Raw genomic sequence first — 20,522 nt, forward strand, 5'->3', positions numbered from 1 at the left:
ATCTGGGATGCTCATATATTGTAAATCTGCGGGTTGCTAGTTGCCTCGATGATTTTCTTCTCCTAAAAAAATCGCAATTCTTTAGAGTTAACTTTCAATGTATTTGGTGAGATACGCCTTCTATATTTTTGTGATAACCATGTATTAACACAAAGAAAGAACAAATTAGTCTTCAGAGACCAAATGTAAACAGGAAACACAATGACATCTTTCTATTTGCCCATAGAGTCCATTTTATTACAGTAAATAACCTATGAACATATGGAATCTGACTCTACCTTTCTAACTCATGCTGAATGTATTTTTTACAATGTATTGTTTTTTAAAAAAAAAATCTTTTAAAGTCTTTCTCCTTGCAAGATGAAATCTAGAAAACTTGTTTCAGCCTTCTAATGCAGTAAATCATAGAAACGTTAAGTGCAATTGTTGCATATGCCCTGCAGAATAAGACAAGTCAGACATAAATACATTCTTAGAAAGACAAAGACACAGTAGAGTTGCATTGCACTAGAATGTCCTAAATTGCTCACAAGGCTTCTCTATGAATAATAATTGTGTAAGCTGGGATGTCTTGAATACTTAGCCACTGGCAGTGGTGAGACAGGATGTGTTTAAACCCAAGCAATGATGGTGACATTGCCCTGTCTGTATATTATTGCTTTTCCAAAGCAGAAAATGTATGTGTTCCCATGAGGTTGCCATATGACAGCAATAGGGTCCATGGACAGGAAAGACCAAGCCCTAGTTGGCTGAATCTCATATTTTAAAGAATGGTGAGAACCTGGGTAGTGATCCCCTTTTCCACCAGGCCTACAATGTTAGCCAATAAGAGTGTGAGAAATAAACCCAACAATCTTGAAAAGGAGATTGGGACAAACAAGCGCTATACCCTCCAGTCCCAATTTGGTTTGGTTTGTGGTAGTGTTGACCAGCTTCAGTGGTGGGCTCATACTTGTTATTTAATATGGCAACCCCCCCCCCCCCCCCATAGAAAGTGAAGTGAGTGTACATGAAAGTCCTCACAGCCTTAAACCGTTCTTACAAGTTCTGAAAATATGTGGCTCATTTTACTCAGATGTTAGTAGTGTACATACAAATAAACATTTATTTTGCACTAAACACTAATATTAAGTGCAAAATAAATGTCCAAGAGAATCGGTCCAACTAAATTGTTCCCCAAAATGTGTGATTTCATAAAGGAACCGATTCGATTACAGGTGCCATCTTAGACATTCAATTGGCTGATTTATACAGACTTGGATCTAGCCTGGTGAGGTATGTACCCCTCAACTTTGTATCTACTGAAACTTTAAGACTACTTCTCCAGTGCAATAGCACAAATTTAGAACGGGTATAATATAGCACTGTGGATGTCTCGAACATGCTCTAATTACCCCAGACACAATCTATATTCAGAAGAAAACAGGTACAAGTGAAGTTGCTTAATCTTTCATCTAGAAAACTTCTTTGTCCCATTCATATACAATATTACAAGTATTATAGTCACCCAGGGGAAGTCAGTAGAGTCTTTTTACTCCAGGCTTTTTCTTACGGGTATTTTCCACTCCATGCGGGGGCCTTTACTTATACATATTTTTTTTTTTTTGCACAAGAAACTGTATCCACCCCCGACAGCTTTTACCTATCTTCACTGAACAACTTCAAGGGACCTATTTGTCCTTAAGGCAAGATATACAGGGTGGGCCATTTATATGGGTACACCTTAATAAAATGGGAATGGTTGGTGATATTAACATCCTGTTTGTGGAACATTAGTATATGTGAGGGGGGAAACTTTTCAAGATGGGTGGTGACAATGGTGGCCATTTTGAAGTTGGTCATTTTGAATCCAACTTTAGTTTTTTCAATAGGAAGAGGGTCATGTGACACATCAAACTTATTGGGAATTTCACAAGAAAAACAATGATGTACTTGGTTTTAATGAGTTATTTACAAGTTTCTAACCACTTATAAAATGTGTTCAATGTGCTGCCCATTGTGTTGAATTGTCAATGCAACCCTCTTCTCCCACTCTTCACACACTGATAGCAACACCGCAGGAGAAATGCTAGCACCGGCTTCCAGTATCCATAGTTTCAGGTGCTGCACATCTCATATCTTCACAGCATAGACAATTGCCTTCAGATGACCCCAAAGATAAAAGTCTAAGGGGGTCAGATCGTGGTGTTGGTGGATGGAGCGAGACATGATGTCCCAGATGTGCTCAATCGGATTCAGGTCTGGGGAACGGGTGGGCCAGTCCATAGCATCAACGCCTTCCTCTTGCAGGAACTGCTGACACACTCCAGCCACATGAGGTCTAGCATTGTCTTGCATTAGGAGGAACCCAGGGCCAACCGCACCAGCATATGGTCTCACAAGGGGTCTGAGGATCTCATCTCGGTACCTAATGGCAGTCAGACTACCTCTGGCAAGCACATGGAGGGCTGTGTGGCCCTACAAAGAAATGCCACATAACACCATTACTGACCCACCGCCAAACCGGTCATGCTGGAGGATGTTGCAGGCAGCAGAACATTCTCCATGGTGTCTCCACATGTGCTCAGTTTGAACCTGCTTTCATCTGTGAATTTGCCAATCTAGGTGTTCTCTGGCAAATGCTAAATGTCCTGCACAGTGTTGGGCTGTAAGCAAAACCCCCACCTGTGGATGTCGGACCCTCATACCATCCTCATGGAGTCTGTTTCTGACCTTTGAGTGGACACATGCACATTTGTGGCCTGCTGGAGGTCATTTTGCAGGGCTCTGGCAGTGCTTCTCCTGCTCCTCCTTGCACAAAGGCGGAGGTAGTGGTCCTACTGCTTGGTTGTTGCCCTCCTACGGTCTCCTCCACATCTCCTGATGTACTGGCCTGTCTCCTGGTAGCACCTCCATGCTCTGGACACTACGCTGACAGACACAGCAAACCTTTTTGGCACAGCTCGTATTGAAGTGCCAACCTGGATGAGCTGCACTACATGATTCACTTGTGTGGGTTGTAGACTCCGTCTCATGCTAACACTAGAGGGAAAGCACCGCCAGCATTCAAAAGTGACCAGGAACTGAGAAGTGGTCTGTGGTCACCACCTGCCGAACCGCTCCTTTATTGGGGGTGTCTTGCTAATTGTCTATAATTTCCCCTGTTGTCTGTTCCATTTGCACAACAGCATGTGAAATTGATTGTCAATCAGTGTTGCTTCCTGAGTGGACAGTATGATCTCACAGAAGTGTCATTGACTTGGAGTTACAGTGTTCCCTTTATTTTTTTGAGCAGTATATATATATATATATATATATATATGTATAATAAAAAATTTCTATGGCTTCCTGCAGCTATCACTACTAAAAAATATAAAAAATTTTAACCTTTAATTGTTACAGTAGCCGTGACATATTCTTAGATACCTTTGTACAATAGCTACAAGGACAGATACGGGTGTTTGCCATAAAACATGTGACTGAACACCGCAGACAGTAGCTGGATATAGCACAAGACTTGGCTTGCATCAAGAAATGCCTCGAAGGGATGAAGACAGAAAACCTCTGACGCCAGTTACTACTGTTCATGTCTGTGTTTATCAAGTCAAATGGCAGAACTCTGAAAATAGCTGCTTTATTAGCCAAGGGCTCTTCCGCCATCCTGTATCACAGGTAGTTTATATGAGAGATTCACTGCTCTCCTTATCATACAATCTTAGGATGCATAGGCAGAAACACTATGTTATTTATGTTCTCAAGTGACAGAACTATATTGCTTTATCTTTTTAACCATTTTTCAGTCTTATCTGCTTTTCCTTCAGATTCTGCAAGGCTTTTTTCATTCAACAGAAAAGGAAGTTGAAGAAAATTGCAGTAGTGGTGCTTACATGGATACAACAGCGCACAGTGTACATTCGGAATTGTTGTTTTAGATTTTTGCGTAACCTGGAGTACATTATGGAATAATAACTTTCAGCACTATAGATAGATAGAAGATAGATAGTTAGATAGAATATAAATGGATAGATACAAAGAAGAAGAATCACCGCAGCACACATGGATAAAGTGAGTGAGTTTAGCTTTATTCCAACACAGACTGGTGACGTTTCGGTCACGCCATTATGACCTTTCTCAAGAGTCTCTAGCTTGATGAAGGTCATAATGGTGTGACCGAAACATTACCAGTCTGTGTGGAAATAAATCCACACTCATTCACTTCATGCGTGCCTACTGCAGTGATTCTTCTTCTTTGTATTCATTCTGACACCAGTACCCTCCACTTATTCCCCTATGGCAATCGAATGCCATCTCCTCAGCTAAAGTGCTGCTTCTTCTCTCTTAGTTTAGATATAGATAGATCATTGCAAAAAAAGAAGTTCTCCAGGGTAAATTTCAAGGTGATTTATTGTCCCATGTTACAGAAACGTTTCACCGGCCCTCGCCAGCTTTCTAATGCCTGAGAATGCTGTTGAGAGGCTGATGAAAAGTTGTATCTGTACCATGGGACAATAGATCACCTTGAAATGTATCCTGGAGTGCTGCAGAACTTCTTTATTTGCAATTGGATGAACAGCAGACCATGACCTGGACTGCAATTTTCTGCTAGCACCCACTGCACTTGTGAATACACCAGAGGGTTGTGCTGCTTCCCTGCTTGGTTTCTAGGTAGATAGATAGATAGATAGATAGACAAGTAGATACACAGATAGACACAAACTATTAAAGATTAAAAGTAATCTCAGAGTGAATGTAGTGGCAACTTGAATCCTTGACCACCACTGTATTCACTATGGGACTTCGGAACAAAGCCGAGTTTGGCACTTGAATAAGCTAGTTACCGTATTTTTCGCCGTATAAGACGCACTTTTTCTTCCCCAAAACTGGGGGGGAAAAGTTGGTGCGTCTTATACAGCAAATACACATTAAAACTCTGTCATATAGCGCCGGTTCCTGCTGCCATCAGCAGCCTGGAACAGCGGCTAATACAGGACATCACCGATTGCGGAGATGCCCTGTATTAACCCTTCAGATGCGGCGATCAAAGCTGACCGCCGCGTCTAAAGCGAAAGTGAAAACCAGGCTGAGCTCAGTCGGGCTGTTCGAGACTGCCGTGGTGAAATCACGGCATCACGAACAGCTTACAGGACACCGGGAGGGACCTTACCTGCCTCCTCGGTGTCTGCTCCATGCCGGGATCCCTTGCATGGCCGGCACTCTTCTTCGTCATCATCACGTCGTCGCGTACACCGTCCCGTCATCCAATAGGAGCAGCGTGCGTAGCGACGTGCTGGCGGCGATGGAGAGTGAGGATCACGAGCAGCAGAGACGTTTCAGAGCGATGGGGACACCCCAGGGACGCGGCGACAGCGATGGAGGGCGACATCCAGGGCAGCGGTGATGGGTCCGGAGCTATACCAGTGGTCTTCAACCTGCAGACCTCCAGATGTTGCAAAACTACAACTCCTGGCATGCCCGGACAGCCGTTGGCTGTCTGGGCATGCTGGGAGTTGTAGTTTTTCAACAACTGGAGGTCTGCAGGTTGAAGATCACTGTCCTATACTTTACATTTTATTTGGTTCAGAATCATTTTTTTCTAGATTTTCCTCCTTTAAAATTGGGCGCGTCTTATATGCCGGAGCGTCTTATATGGCGAAAATTACGGTATTTCCTATTGTATGGATAGGGGATAACTTTTAATTTTCAGATAATACCTTTTAATTTACAGTATAGGGTATGTTTCAAACTGTGTTGTGGTTTCTGTTACAAATGGATCTGTTGGGTTCTGACAAAGTGTCCATAAATTTGTTGTGAAAACGTGCTAACTGTAATGGAGCCTCCAATGCAGATGTGAAGATGGTCTTATTATTATTAGCTTTAGCAATATTCATGAAACACAAATGATTAATTCCCATAGAAATATGGAAATATTACTGGAAGGATACAAAAAAATATATTAAATAATAAGACTGGTGCAACAGTACCTTGTGAATAATCTATAAGGAAGACCTGCTCATTGGAAGAAGAGGCAGAAGACAAAACACAACAAAATGGATAGATTCTGACCTATAACATGAACACACTATTGATGAACCCAAAGAGAAGATGAAATATTAGAATATATATAAAAAATAAAAAAAAGCTAATATTGGAATAATATCCAGTAAACCTAATATTAGAATGATATCAAAGTAAAACAGAATAATAAGCAATTTAACTTGAAAAATGGCAAAACAAAAGTGTGGAAAGTACAAAAACTTGTAAACTAGAATAATTTACTGATATTTTAGCAATATGGACAGATTAGTAAGTGACTAAGTGACTTCAGCATGTGGGTGTCATTGGTACTGGTATTGACATACAGTATGGGTTATTTGGGGGTTCTAGGTAGAGGAGCTTCACCACAAACATTATGATAGAAAATGTTCTTTGTTGAACTGAACTTTTAGGTGTGCCTGCTACTTTGAGCATCTCAGAAGATGGCAACCCCATGACCTAATCTGCTTTGCATAGCCATCTGCATCCTAGTCAGCACATTAGTAGGAGAACAGTATGTTTACAGGCATAAATTACCTGTCTAGGGTTGTCAAATGTAGGTTTTCTATATGGTTTTCATTCAATAATGGCTACTTGAAGTTTCTTTCAAGTTTTTACTACTCTTTCAGTAAAAAAAAATGTTTATGGTATTGCATTGATCTTTTTCCAACTAACTTGTACCCTTATACTTGTGTTAAGCTTATGAAAAAAATACATATATATATATATATATATATATATATATATATATATATATATGGGCTTGAGAAAGGTCTCATTGAGAAGACCGAAACGTAGCACCATTCATATGATGGGCGAATAAACCACAGCGATTTTTCAACTTATTTTGGAGTGCTGCTTCTTCTTTTTTGGTTATACATATATATATACATACGTATATATATATATCAGAAGTGGATCCAGCAGGAAGGAGAAGTATAAATCCTTCCTTTATATGTCCTATTCCTCTTGAACGCCGCACGCTGAGTCCACACAATGGACACCAGAGATCGGGAGTGTATCATCTCTCGGGAGTTTCCATATTAGGGAAGCGGAACTGCCATCTACTTCATTGGTCTTTTTATCTGTCACCTGTTGCTTGATTCCCAATAGGAGTCTATAGTGTGTTGTGATACGTCTGACTTCTGTGCTATATCAGCTATTAACCCTATTTGGTACCCGTGGACTATTTGAACCAGGGCTCCAGTAGTACCGGTAATTCAGGATTGTGTATCCTAATAGTACATCACTCAGTCATCTTGAGTACATACAACTCTATGTGAAGTTTCTATTTGGGCTGTCAATCTGCAGGGGTTTACATTGTTTCGCAAGGATAGAATGAACAGAAAAGGTGGTGGAGTCTGTCTGTATGTAAGAAGTGGTATGAAAGTCAGTGTGAACGATGCCATAGTGTGTGATGATTTTGAGGAGGTGGAATCACTGTGGGTAGAATTACAAAAGGAGGGAAATACAGAAAAAATAATATTTGGGGTAATCTACAGACCCCCTAATATCACTGAAGAGATAGAAGTTCGGCTTCATAAACAAATAGAGAGGGCCGCCCGGGCAGGTACAGTGGTAATAATGGGAGATTTTAACTATCCAGATATAGATTGGGGTCCGGGGTTGGCTAAAACTACAAAGGGGCAACAATTCCTAAATTTATTGCAGGATAATTTTATGGGCCAGTTTGTGGAGGACCCAACAAGAAGTGATGCCTTGTTGGATCTGATCATTTCCAACAACGCAGAGCTGGTTGGTAATGTAACTGTGCGGGAAAACCTTGGTAATAGCGACCACAATATAGTTACTTTTGACTTAAAATGTAGAAAACAAAGACAGGCGGGGAAGGCAAAAACATATAACTTTAAAAAGGCAAACTTCCCTGGGCTGAGGGCTGCACTACAGGACATAGACTGGGGGGAGGTGTTGTCAAATACTGATACAGAAGGTAAATGGGACATCTTTAAATCAACTCTAAATAACTATACATCTAAATATATACCAAAGGGGAACAAATATAAACGATTAAAACTAAATCCTACATGGCTGACACATGATGTTAAAAGAGCAATAAACAACAAAAAAATAGCCTTCAAAAAATACAAATCTAATGGGTCAGCGATAACATTTAAACAGTACAAAGAGCTTAATAAAATCTGTAAAAATGTAATAAAAACAGCAAAAATTCAAAACGAGATACAGGTGGCCAAAGAAAGCAAAACTAATCCTAAATATTTTTTTAGATATATAAATGCAAAAAAAACTAAAACAGAGCATGTAGGACCCCTTAATAATGATAATGGGGAGGTTGTCACAGGCGATCAAGAGAAAGCGGAGCTACTGAATGGGTTCTTTAGTTCTGTATACACTATGGAAAAAGGAGCTGACATTGGCCAGGTCAGTGCTGGTAACACATCATGTAATGTACTGAACTGGCTTAATGTAGAGATGGTACAAGGTAAGTTAAGTGATATAAATGTAAGCAAATCCCCAGGACCGGATGGACTACAACCAAGAGTTCTTAGAGAGGTAAGTTCAGTAATATCTGTACCCCTGTTCATGATATTTAGAGATTCTCTGGTGTCTGGTATTGTGCCAAGGGACTGGCGCAAGACGAATGTGGTGGCAATCTTCAAAAAGGGCTCTAGGTCTTCCCCAGGAAACTATAGACCGGTAAGTTTAACGTGCATTGTGGGTAAATTGTTTGAAGGACTTATAAGGGATTACATACAGGAATACATAGGGGATAATTGTATTATAAGTGATAGCCAGCATGGGTTTACTAAGGATAGAAGTTGTCAAACCAATCTAATTTGCTTTTATGAAGAGGTGAGTAGAAGCCTTGACAGAGGAATGGCTGTGTATATAGAGGGGGGCTCTGTATATAGAGGAATGGCTGTGGATATAGTGTTTCTGGATTTTGCTAAAGCGTTTGATACTGTCCCTCATAGACGTCTGACAGGTAAGTTAAGGTCTTTGGGTTTGGAAATTTTAGTTTGTAACTGGATTGAACACTGGCTCATGGATCGTACCCAGAGAGTGGTGGTCAATGATTTGTACTCTGATTGGAGATGACACCAAGCTTTGTAGCACGGTACAGTCTATAGAGGATGTGCATAAGTTACAAGATGACTTGGATAGACTAAGTGTCTGGGCATCCACTTGGCAAATGAGGTTCAATGTGGATAAATGTAAAGTTATGCATCTGGGTACTAATAACCTGCATGCATCGTATGTCTTAGGGGGAATTAAACTGTCAGAGTCACTGGTAGAGAAGGATCTGGGTGTACTTGTAGATCACAGACTACAGAATAGCATGCAATGTCAGGCTGCTGCTTCCAAAGCCGGCAGGATATTGTCATGTATCAAAAGAGGCATGGACTCAAGGGACAGGGACATAATACTCCCCCTTTATAAAGCATTGGTACGGCCTCACCTGGAATATGCTGTTCAGTTTTGGGCACCTGTCCATAAAAGGGACACTGCGGAGTTGGAAAGGGTGCAGAGACGTGCGACTAAACTAATATGGGGCATGGAACATCTTAGCTATGAGGAGCGATTAAAGGAGTTACAATTGTTTAGTCTTGAGAAGAGACGTTTAAGGGGGGGATATGATAAACGTATATAAGTATATTAATGGCCCATACCAAAAATATGGAGAAAAACTGTTCCAGGTTAAACCCCCCCAAAGGACGAGGGGGCACTCCCTCCGTCTGGAGAAGAAAAAGTTTAGTCTCAAGGGGCGACACGCCTTCTTTACAGTGAGGACTGTGAATTTATGGAACGGTCTACCTCAGGAACTGGTCACAGCAGGAACAATTAACAGCTTTAAAACAGGATTAGATACATTCATGGAACAAAATAACATTAATGCTTATGAAGAAATATAAAATCCCATCCCTTCCCCAATATCGCGCCACACCCCTACCCCTTAATTCCCTGGTTGAACTTGATGGACATATGTCTTTTTTCGACCGTACTAACTATGTAACTATGTAAGGAATGTATTGCCACATCTATTGAAAGTAAAATCAAGGATTCTCATTCCTATATCTGTGGCCTATGTGGATGAATTCATCTAATTTATCTGCAGTGTCTATTTTTGACTCAGCATCATCGTGCAGCTATTACGTGTTATTTATGTATTATATGTGCCTCACTATCTTTGGTATTTAGATATTTTTGTAATTATATATGTGGTGTTTTGTTTATTCATCAGTATATACAAAGGTATGTTGACTGCTCCTCTGAGCCCTGATGAAGCCCAAATTACAAGTTAGGGTGAAACGCGTAGGTTATAAGGAGTAAGAGTTTAGACATTTTTTATTGTCTACTTTTCTATGTTTGGTATTCTTGGTTTTGTACATCATTTATATCCCTTGTCCCTGTCCACACGTATTCTAGTCAGGGCAAGGGGTTAGACTAGGCAGGGTCGGTTAGGTCAGGTTATTCACCTGTATCCTATACCCCACCCTGGTTTCTTTGTCTTTCATTCTGTAATATATATATGATGCAACCTTTCTGAGCACTTTATTGTGAGGCAATGTCTTTTTATTGCGATCTTTAATAAAAATAAACATTTTAGCTCATTGTGTATATATTTGTGGCCTCATTGGTAGATTTAAGTGGATTGATCTATTCCTCTTGAATACACATTTGGCTTTGCCTCAAAAACTGCAGGAGCAGTTTTCCAAACAATGCCAGAAAAAAAACCTATGGGGAAACATAGCCTAACTCTTCTTTCCCACAGAGTATACCATTTTTCAGTCTCTTCTGATATGTTGTATGCCTTAGTCCTTTTACCATTTTTGTAGCTGCCTTTGCACCTGTTTTATTTCAACAATAACTTTTAGTAGGTAAGGTCTCCAAAACTGAACATTGTGCCAGAATTCGGGCACATTTACAACAGTAAATCTGGGCCACTGTTTGCAAAAAAAACCTGTTTACATTATCTGCATTAAACACTTTTTAGACACTTTTAAAGTCCAATAGGGGTATAGATTTGGTAAAAAGGTGTATGACCTTGATGCAACAAAAAGTTAGCTAAATTGTTAGCACATGATCCTGGTTTGAAGTAAGCCAACTAACAGTTTGTCTAAACTTAGACTAGACAGTCTTCAGACACTTTTAGACTGTTTAGTAACTCTGGGCAGTGTTTTAGATGTGGTCTTACTAGAGCTTAATACAGTGTGATTACAATCTCCCTCTTCATACTGGTTATACCTTTATCTATGCAGCCAACCATTCGACTTGCTTTCCATACTGACTAATCACACTGTTGAGTGGACTGTTGAATTTTAAAGCTGTGTAAATACAGTAACAGTAAATCCTTCTCTTCTGCAATACTGGCTAACACAATATGGCTAGCACAGAACTGGACACTCATTTGATAGTTCCTCCATGGCAACAGTTGCTCTTTGACTTCAATCCCTATTGTGGGTAGTGAATGTAAGTCCTGAATCTGATAACCTAGAATTCAATAGCATGGACTTTCATAACCGGACAATCCATTTATATGTGACAACTTGTCTAGTTTCTCAAACAGGACTCTTGTAAAACCCCATGAAATCTCAATAAAACCAAACATTGTAGGTTTTTTATCTGACATATTTGAAACCTGTATTGTTCGAATTTTGTGGCCAGAAGAAGCACGCTCTATCGTGCGAAAGGCCGGCATCGCCTCTGAGCGCTCCCCGTGATGCGTCTTCGGTAACCTGCTGCTCGTGACTCGGTACTGCCTGACGTTCCCTGCGGTGAGTGCACACTTATCTCTTTTTTTTGTGATTTGTGTTAAAAAATTTACCCCAAATAGCTTGAAGATTTCCAAGTGCTGTCTGCAAACGTGTAATAAAAATTAATGCTTATCTCTTGTGTGGGGTGCTTGGCTTTGTTATGTCAGCAGATAGCTGACATAACCAATACATATATATATATATATATATATATATATATATATATATATATGTATATATATATATATATATATATATATATATATATATATTTTTTTTTTTTTTTTTTAGGAACATTTATTAAAGGAGTCCTCCGGAGGAATAAAAAATATCTTATACAGGTTTGATCCACTTTAAGGGGACAGTTACTTGAGGAATCTAAGTGTTGGTTAAAATGTTTCCATAATGAATGCAATAAAAAGAGAACCAGTCATTACTTTTCATGCTACTCAAACCACAAGTCATCAGGATGGTCCTAGGTAGCTTTTTCCCTCCACACCAGCCTCAATTGACAGACATTATCCTGGTTATAAGACAGCAGGGCAGAAAGAAACCACCACCCTGATGACATGTGGTTCAGGCATCATAAGAATTAATGATAGGTTCCCTTTAAACTCTTGAGGAAGAAGGGTGTACCTGTACGCCCTTGTCTCGCTCCCCGTCTATGATGCTCCTGAGCGCAGGTCATAGCGGGGTGGTCCTGGTGGCTATCTGTCGCCAGGACCCATGGCTAATGCCAGACATCACCGATCACAGCAATGCCCAGCATTAACCCTTTAGACACCGCAATAAAAGTTGATTGCGGCATCTAAAATGTAAAAAAAAACGCTACCCGGCAGCATAGCGCCGATAACATTGATCAATGCTATGCTTTGAGATAGCATTGAACTGTGCATGCAAACTGAAGATTGCATGTAATAGTCCCCTATGGGGACTATAAAATTGTGTGAAATTGTGTGAAAAAAAGTTTTAAAAAAAGTTAATAAATGTGATTTATCCCATTCCTTAATAAAAGTTTGAATCACCCCCCCCCCCCCTTTTCCCATTTAAAAAGAAAATGTAAACAAAAATAAACATAAACATGTGTGGTATCACCACGTGCACAAATATCCAAACTATAAAAATGTAACATTGCTTTAACCGCACAGTCAATGGTGTACACGTAAAAAAGTCCAGAATTGCATGTTTTGGGTTACTTTGTATACCCTAAAAAAATTATAAAAAGGGATCAAAAAGTCCCATCAAAACAAAGATGGTACCAATAAAAACTACAGACCACGGCACAAACAATCATCCCTCACACATCCCCGTATACAGAAAAATAAAAAGTTATATGGGTAGGAAAAGGACATTTTTAAACATACAAATTTTTGTACAAAAAGTTATAATTTTTTAAAATAAGTAAAACAAAATCAAACCTATAAAAGTTTCAAATAATTTTAATTGTATTGGCCTACAGAATAAATATACTTTTACTGAAAAGTGCACTGTATGGAATTGAAAGCCCCCAAGAGTTACAAAATGGCGTTTTTTTTTTTTTTTATAATTTTGCCCCACAAATAATTTTTTTTTTCGCCATAGATTTTGTGGAGAAATGATTGATGTCATTACAAAGTAAAATTGGTGGTGCAAAAAACAAGCTCTTGTATGGGTCTGTAGGGGGAAAATTGAAAGTGTTATGATTTTTCGAAGAAGAGGAGGAAAAAACGAAAGTGCAAAAAGGAAAAATGGAAAAATGACCCAGTTAATTTACATACTACGCTGTGCGTACTCAAACTCACATTGCATGATAGTTCATCGAATCAGTATTATAAGAAAATAAGAGGCATTAGCTAGGAATCATAACTTCAGACATTTGGGGGAGACATGACAAGTATCAATACTGTACATACCGTGTTTCTCCGAAAATAAGACCGGGTCTTATATTAATTTTAGTCACATAAAACACACTAGGGCTTATTTTCAGGGTAGGGCTTATTTATTTATGGTATGTACCTTGAACAACATGGGGGGCTGTAGCAGTGTGGAGGATGGGGGGCTGTAGCAGTGTGGAGGATGCCGCACCCTCCCCCCCCATCTTCCACACTGCTACAGCCCCCCATCCTCCACACTCCTGCAGCCCCCCCATCCTCCTCTTCCCCCAGCGTCCTCCACACTCCTACAGTGCCCCCCACCCCTCTGCCATAATAAACTAGGGTACACATTTCATCCCCCTGGCTCAATTACGGTAACTTGCCGCGGGACCAGCCAAGGGGGGGGGTGGATAGTGGTCTGCTGGCAATTACTGGCAGCCGCGGTCCGGATCTGGACCGCGGTTTGCCAGTTGATTACCCCTGGCCTAGGTCTTATTTTTGGGGTCTTATTGCAGCCCACCCTGATAATCCTGCTAGGGCTTACTTTCGGGGTAGGGTTTATTTTCGGGGAAACAGGGTAGTACTAAACCACGGTTTCTGATCTTTTGCCTATGATTGTCATTGATTTTAAAAAAAAAAGGTGTTGGATACAAGTATGACCATGCACACCTTTGCCATAGTAAGAGGAAGTGTATTAATATTAATCAAAGACGAAAATTTACAATGTGTCACAACTTATTTTTTTTTCCTTTTTTTTTCCCCACAAACTTGTAATGATCACAGGAGTCAGATAAAGTCAGGATGACTCTACATGACATCAAACACAGATGGGTTGTAAATCAACAAATATTCGGGTGAAAGGAGACACAGGAACTACGCACTCTATATACTTCACTGTCTGAACTTCTTACAAGTGAACCTAGTAGAATGCAGGGAAATGACCTATAAAATACTTCACTGACATATTCCTGACTACTTACAATAAAGCACAGTATGCAGTGTCCTGAAGATGGAAATAATCTTCATAGTGTTACAGGGAGCTAATAAGACAAGTTCTCTGTAAGTGGCTCCTCCACTTAGGAAGATAAGTCAGCTTGACTTCTACAAATAGCCTTACTCCCTTTTATGTCTGTTTTATAAGCTGAGATAAAAGATCGAGATTCATTAGGGAGTCTATTACTGATACAGGAGTAATGCATTACTGTATAAGTGCATTTCATAAGGGTTGTAGTAAAACTTGCTCGCTACATACACTCACCACCATTTTATTATGTACACCTGTTTAATTGCTTGTTAACACAAATCACTAATCAGCCAATCACTTGGCAGCAACTTTATGCATTTAGGCATGTAGATGTGTTCAAGACAACTTGCTAACGTTCAAATCGAATGGGGAATAAAGGGAATTTAAGGGACTGAGTATTTAAGGAACTGATGATCTCCTGGGATTGTACACACAACCATCTATAGCAGGCATAGGCAACCTTTGGCACTGCAGAAGTTTTGGACTACATCTCCCATGATGCTTGGTCAGCATTTTGGCTGTAAGAGCATCATGGGAGATGTAGTCCAAAACATCTGCAGTGCCGAAGGTTGCCTATGCCTGATCTGTAGGGTTTACAGAGAATGGTGAATATATCCAGTGAGCAGCAGTTGTGTGGGTAAAAATGCCTTGTTGATGTTAGAGGTCTAAAGTGAATTGGCAGACTGGTTTGAGATGACAGAAAGGCAACAGTAACTCAAGTAACCATTCGTTACAACCAAGGTACCGTATATACTCGAGTATAAGCCCGGGCCGTTATTCTTCGCCCATCTTCGCTGCAGGGACCGTCCAGATTCCGGTGGGGAGGGCGAGCCGGTCTAGGCCCGGGTTATTTTTCCTTTTGCTTGGACCTATTATGTCACACTCTCCCTTAGCCTATCAATGGCTGAGGCAGGTTACCACTGCTGCCAGTGATTTACTGAGCTACATTGTAATATATTGGGCCAAGGAAGAGGGTTGCACTGGGGACCTGGCCAAGATAGCGAAGGCACCACAGGAGCACTGGTTGTAAGTAGAGGTTTCAATTATTATATATGACCAAATAGTCATAGTTTAAAAAAAAAACACACATCGGACAACCCCTTTAACACAAAGCTTAAAGGGGTACTCCACCCCTAGGCATCTAGGGGGGTCTGATCGCGGGGGTCCCACCACTGGGGACCCCTGCGATCTCCCTTCTGTACCCAGTGTTCGTTTAGAGCATTGGGTACAGCGCTGGAGCGCCGGAGGTTCGTGACGTCACGGTCATGCCCCGCTTGTGCCACGCCCCCTCAATGCAAGTCTATGGGAGGTGGCGTGACGCCCCCTAGATTTGCATTGAGGAGGCATGGCCATGATGTCATGAGTGGGGCATCCAGCACGGAGCGAAGTTTGCTTCAAGCACCGGATTTCTGTGGTGCCACAGCCGAGCTGGGGACCCTCGCGATCAGACATCTTATCCCCTCCATCCTTTGAATCAGTATCTTGAATATGTTATAATTAACATATTATAAAGAAAACATGTATTAAATTCTCTTCCATTGCTCTCAGCTCATAATTCCAAAATGTCATAATTCCGCTCTGACATCCTTGCAGAGGGCTAAAGCTGAACTTTATAGAAAAGCTTAACACAATGTAGTGCTAAACACATAAGAGGGATAAAACAGAGAATAAGGCAAACAACGGAGCCCAATAACCTGCCACAGAAAGGTTTTCCAGCACTTTGTTGATAGTGGGTCCTTGTTCTCTCTGCAGAGCACTTTCCCAGATTGCACTTTAATTATCCTGCACTTTCTTCAAAGAAGATGTGTGTTGGCTCAATGCCAGCATTAGCTAAGATTCCTCTTGTCACTACAGTGTCTAACAGCATGTACAGAACAATATCCCAATTAGATCTTTAAGTGCTGGAAACATGATATAGCAGAACATACTCCTCTTGACACTCTGGAAGTTTTGAAATAGAGAGCAAATGGAAAAGCTGCTTTTTTAAAGCATCCTTCAAATGAAACGCACTGGTAAAGAGCTAACTTGCATTGTAAAGAAACCCTGACCTTGATAGCGCCAATAACTACAAGTAGTAAAGATGCTTTTAAGTGTAAATAAGGTGCACGATTAACAGTGAGCCATCCATCTAAGTCATTTAAAGTGGTGACATTATGGTTGCATATAGAGATAAGCGAATCGAAGCTGACGAATCCGAATTCGTTACGAATTTCATGAAAAGTTCGATTCGCAATTAATGAGAATATTGCCGCAATTCTATCGTGCAAATTGCTTCATTAAACTCCATTTAGTGCGGTCCATGTTCCAGGGCATCTAAAATGGCAGATCCACATGTGAGGACATGGGGCAAGGAACTCTGGGAAGGCAATGCGGGAAGGTGGGTAGGCGGGATCACCCTGAATCAAATGCAAGATGTAGCCTATCAGCAGCCAGTCACCCCTGTGATGTCACAGCCCTATATAATCAGCAGCCATATTGCGGCTCATCCTATCATTCATTACACTGCATGCAGATAGGACGGACATCGCAGTGTGTGTGTTACAGAGAAAAGCTTTTTCCAGCAGCGTTTCACATCCTAGTCACATCAGCATTCTGGTATACAGAGAGCAGTGCTTCTTTCCACTGAAAAGGAGTTTTACTGCAGCCATTAACCTACCAGTCACTTTCAACAGCATTGTATTACAGAGAGGGGCAGATAGCTGTGTGTTGCCTCATATATTTCAACAAGCTGCCTCAACTTCATAGACCTTAGCAGAGGAGGCAGAAATAATTTTCCAGCGCAATTCTGTGTCTTGTTCCACAACAAATCATCTGCTGGTTATACTAGTCTGTAGACGGTATAATACCCAGCAGTCCATTCTTAATAGTCTTATCAGAGTGCAATTTTTGGTTTAGTACACAGCTTTTGTGTGCTCCAGCACTGTTGTGTACTGCTGGTGTTGTGCAAAAATATGTTTTTTCAAGCGTACTGTAGTGCATTTTTCTGCCGTCATAACTGCATTCCACATACCTACATCTAAGTAGTGTACTATTTTGTAGCTGTTTAATCTATCAAGGGCCTAGATACTGTGAAAGTCAAGGCAAAAGTAATCACCGGCTGGTGTTTTACTCAAATACGTTTCTTTTTTAAATGTACTGTAGCGCATTTTTCTGCCCCCATAAGTGTATACTGAGTGGCAGCAGGAGTCGCAGCAAGAGGCCTGAGCTCCTGGTATCGGCTAGCGGTCGTGTCTCGACCAACAACCCATCTGCCATCATCGATTGGTTAACATGGTCATCCACTTCATCACAAGTGACATCTGATATCCCCAGTAAACAGTCGGTGGGTTCCTCAGACAAAACCCTCAGTTGGCATGGCCCGGGAGCAGTCCATGTCCTCTGTCCTATGCTGTTCCCTCCCCTAAAGTAGTATCTTATGCTATGGGTTCAGCTCCACTATTCACTGAGGACGATCTAATAGAGGACAGTCAGCAGCTACTGCCCAGCCAACAAGTGGAGGAGACATCCACTGCTTCCTCCGCTAGGCGGACAAGTAGTGATAAGGAGAGTGATGTAGGAGGTGGTGTTGCCAGCTTTCAGGGCCCTGAAGCAGACACTGTTGAGGAACCTGAGGAGGACATCAGTGACGTGCAGACACTTGTTGATGATGATGGAGCAATTGGGAGCCGGGTTCAGAAAGGGCTTCATCATCATCAGGAGAAGAGGATTGCAGGTTGGCTGTGAGGCAGCAGCTGAGCCAGCAAGATGGTAGCATGGTTGGTAGTCAGCATGATGGCAGAAGTGGAAATTCTGGAGCCAATTGTGCCCATGGGAGACCACCTGTTTCGCGGCAGCCTACCTTCGCGGCAGCCTGAGGTTCCTGGAGACGGCGACAGTAGCAGTCAATTAGTGCAGACTGTTGGTGGGAAAATCAGCTACTCGGTGATGTGGCAGTTTTTCATCAAGCATCCTATGGTTCACATAGCCACATGCAGGATATGTCGGCAGAAGGTGAAGCGTGGCCAGGGACCCAATGTTGGCACCCCGGCCCTGCGTCAACATATGCTGCACCACCATAAAGCGGCCTGGGAGAAATGTGGCTCCGATGTAGTGGTCCAGCCTGTTGCATCACCCAGTGGCACACCGCTCCCGCTTTCAGCCAGCTAAGGTTCCGCCACCTCAGCCGAAGGGAGCTGTGTGTCATACCCTCCATCTGTCGCTCCAGATGATCCTACTCCTTCTACTTTTAGTCAGTCATTCTGCCAACAATCCATCGGCAAAGAAGCTGAATCTGCTCATCAAATGGCGCAGAAGCTGAATCTACTCCTGTCCAAGTTGCTGGTGCTGCAGTCCCTCCCTTTTCAAGTGGTGGACTCTGCAACTTTCAGAGAACTGATGTCTTGTGCCGAGCCGAGGTGGAGTGCCAAGACGTCATTTCTTTGCGAAGAAGGCAGTACCAGCCCTGCATAATTTGGTGGAAGAGAAGGTGGTCTAGTCCTTGAGCCTGTAGGTGTGTACCAAAGTGCACGGCACTGCCGAATTCTGGAGCTGTAACTATGGTCAGGGACAATACATGTCCTTTATGGCTTACTGGGTGAATGTGGTTCCTGCACAGCCACAACACCAACTTGCACAGGTCACGCCACTTCCTCCTCCACTCTCTCAGGCCATTGGTCATGTGACATTGTGGACTCCGCCTCCTCATCCTCCACCGTGTCTTCAGTCGATGATGAGTACCTTTCTTCACCTGCATAGTGAAGCAACTCATCAGCAGCAGGTAGACCTGGAGCAGGACCTGAAACAGCAGGTGGTGGCATACCTTGACATGCCCATGCCAACACACCTTGAAGATCCGCTGGACTTCTGGGCAGCCGAACTTGATTTATGGCCGCAACTAGCAGAGATTGCCCTGTAAAAGCTGTCCTGCCTGCCAGTAGTGTGCCATCAGAGCGGGCGTTTATTGCGGGGGGGAGGGGGGGGGCATAGACAACCAAGGAGAACTCGTCTGTCCACCTAAAATGTGAAGAGACTGACCTTTGTGAAGATGAATCAGGCATGGATCAGTCAGGATTTCCACCCACCAATGCCTGATGCATCAGAGTAGATTGACCATGGTACCACACCAACACTTCACAAATATGGACAGTGCCAAACAGATTTAAGGCACTGATCCCCAGTTACAAACATTCCTCTGCATCAGACCTTTTTCACCCACTTTTGTCAACAGGTACTGGTATTGCCACTCACTCACCACTGTCACCGGGTCACTTTCAGGACTCCTGATGCTGCTGCTGCTGCCACCTCCAGGCTGTGCCATTCAGCCACTATATGATCTCCTCATGCTTCAGCCTACTCCAGACTGTGCCATTCAGCCACTATATGGTCTCCTCATGCTTCAGCCACCTCCAGGCTGTGCCATTCAGCCAGTATATGATCTCCTCATGCTTCAGCCACCTCCAGGTTGTGCCATTCAACCACTTTGTGGTCTCCTCATGCTTCAGCCAATTCCAGCCTGTGCCATTCAGCCACTATTTTGTCTCTTCATGCTTCAGCCACCTCCAGCCTGTGCCATTCAGACACTATTTGGTCTCCTCATGCTTCCGCCAACTCCAGGCTGTGCCATTCAGCCACTATTTGGTCTCCTCATGCTTCAGCCATCTCAAGGCTGTGCCATACAGCCACTATTTGGTCTCCTCATGCTTCCGCCAACTCCAGGCTGTGCCATTCAGCCACTATATGGTCTCCTCATGCTTCAGCCACCTCCAGGCTGTGGCACTCAGCCACTACATGGTCTCCTCATGCTTCAACCAACTCTAGGCTGTGCCATTCAGCCACTATTTGGTCTCCTCATGCTTCAGCCACCTCCAGGCTGTGCCATTCAGCCACTATTTGGTCTCCTCATGCTTCCTCCAACTCCAG

Source organism: Hyla sarda, chromosome 5 (genome assembly GCF_029499605.1).
Source record: "Hyla sarda isolate aHylSar1 chromosome 5, aHylSar1.hap1, whole genome shotgun sequence".
NCBI classification, from domain to species: Eukaryota; Metazoa; Chordata; class Amphibia; order Anura; family Hylidae; genus Hyla; species Hyla sarda.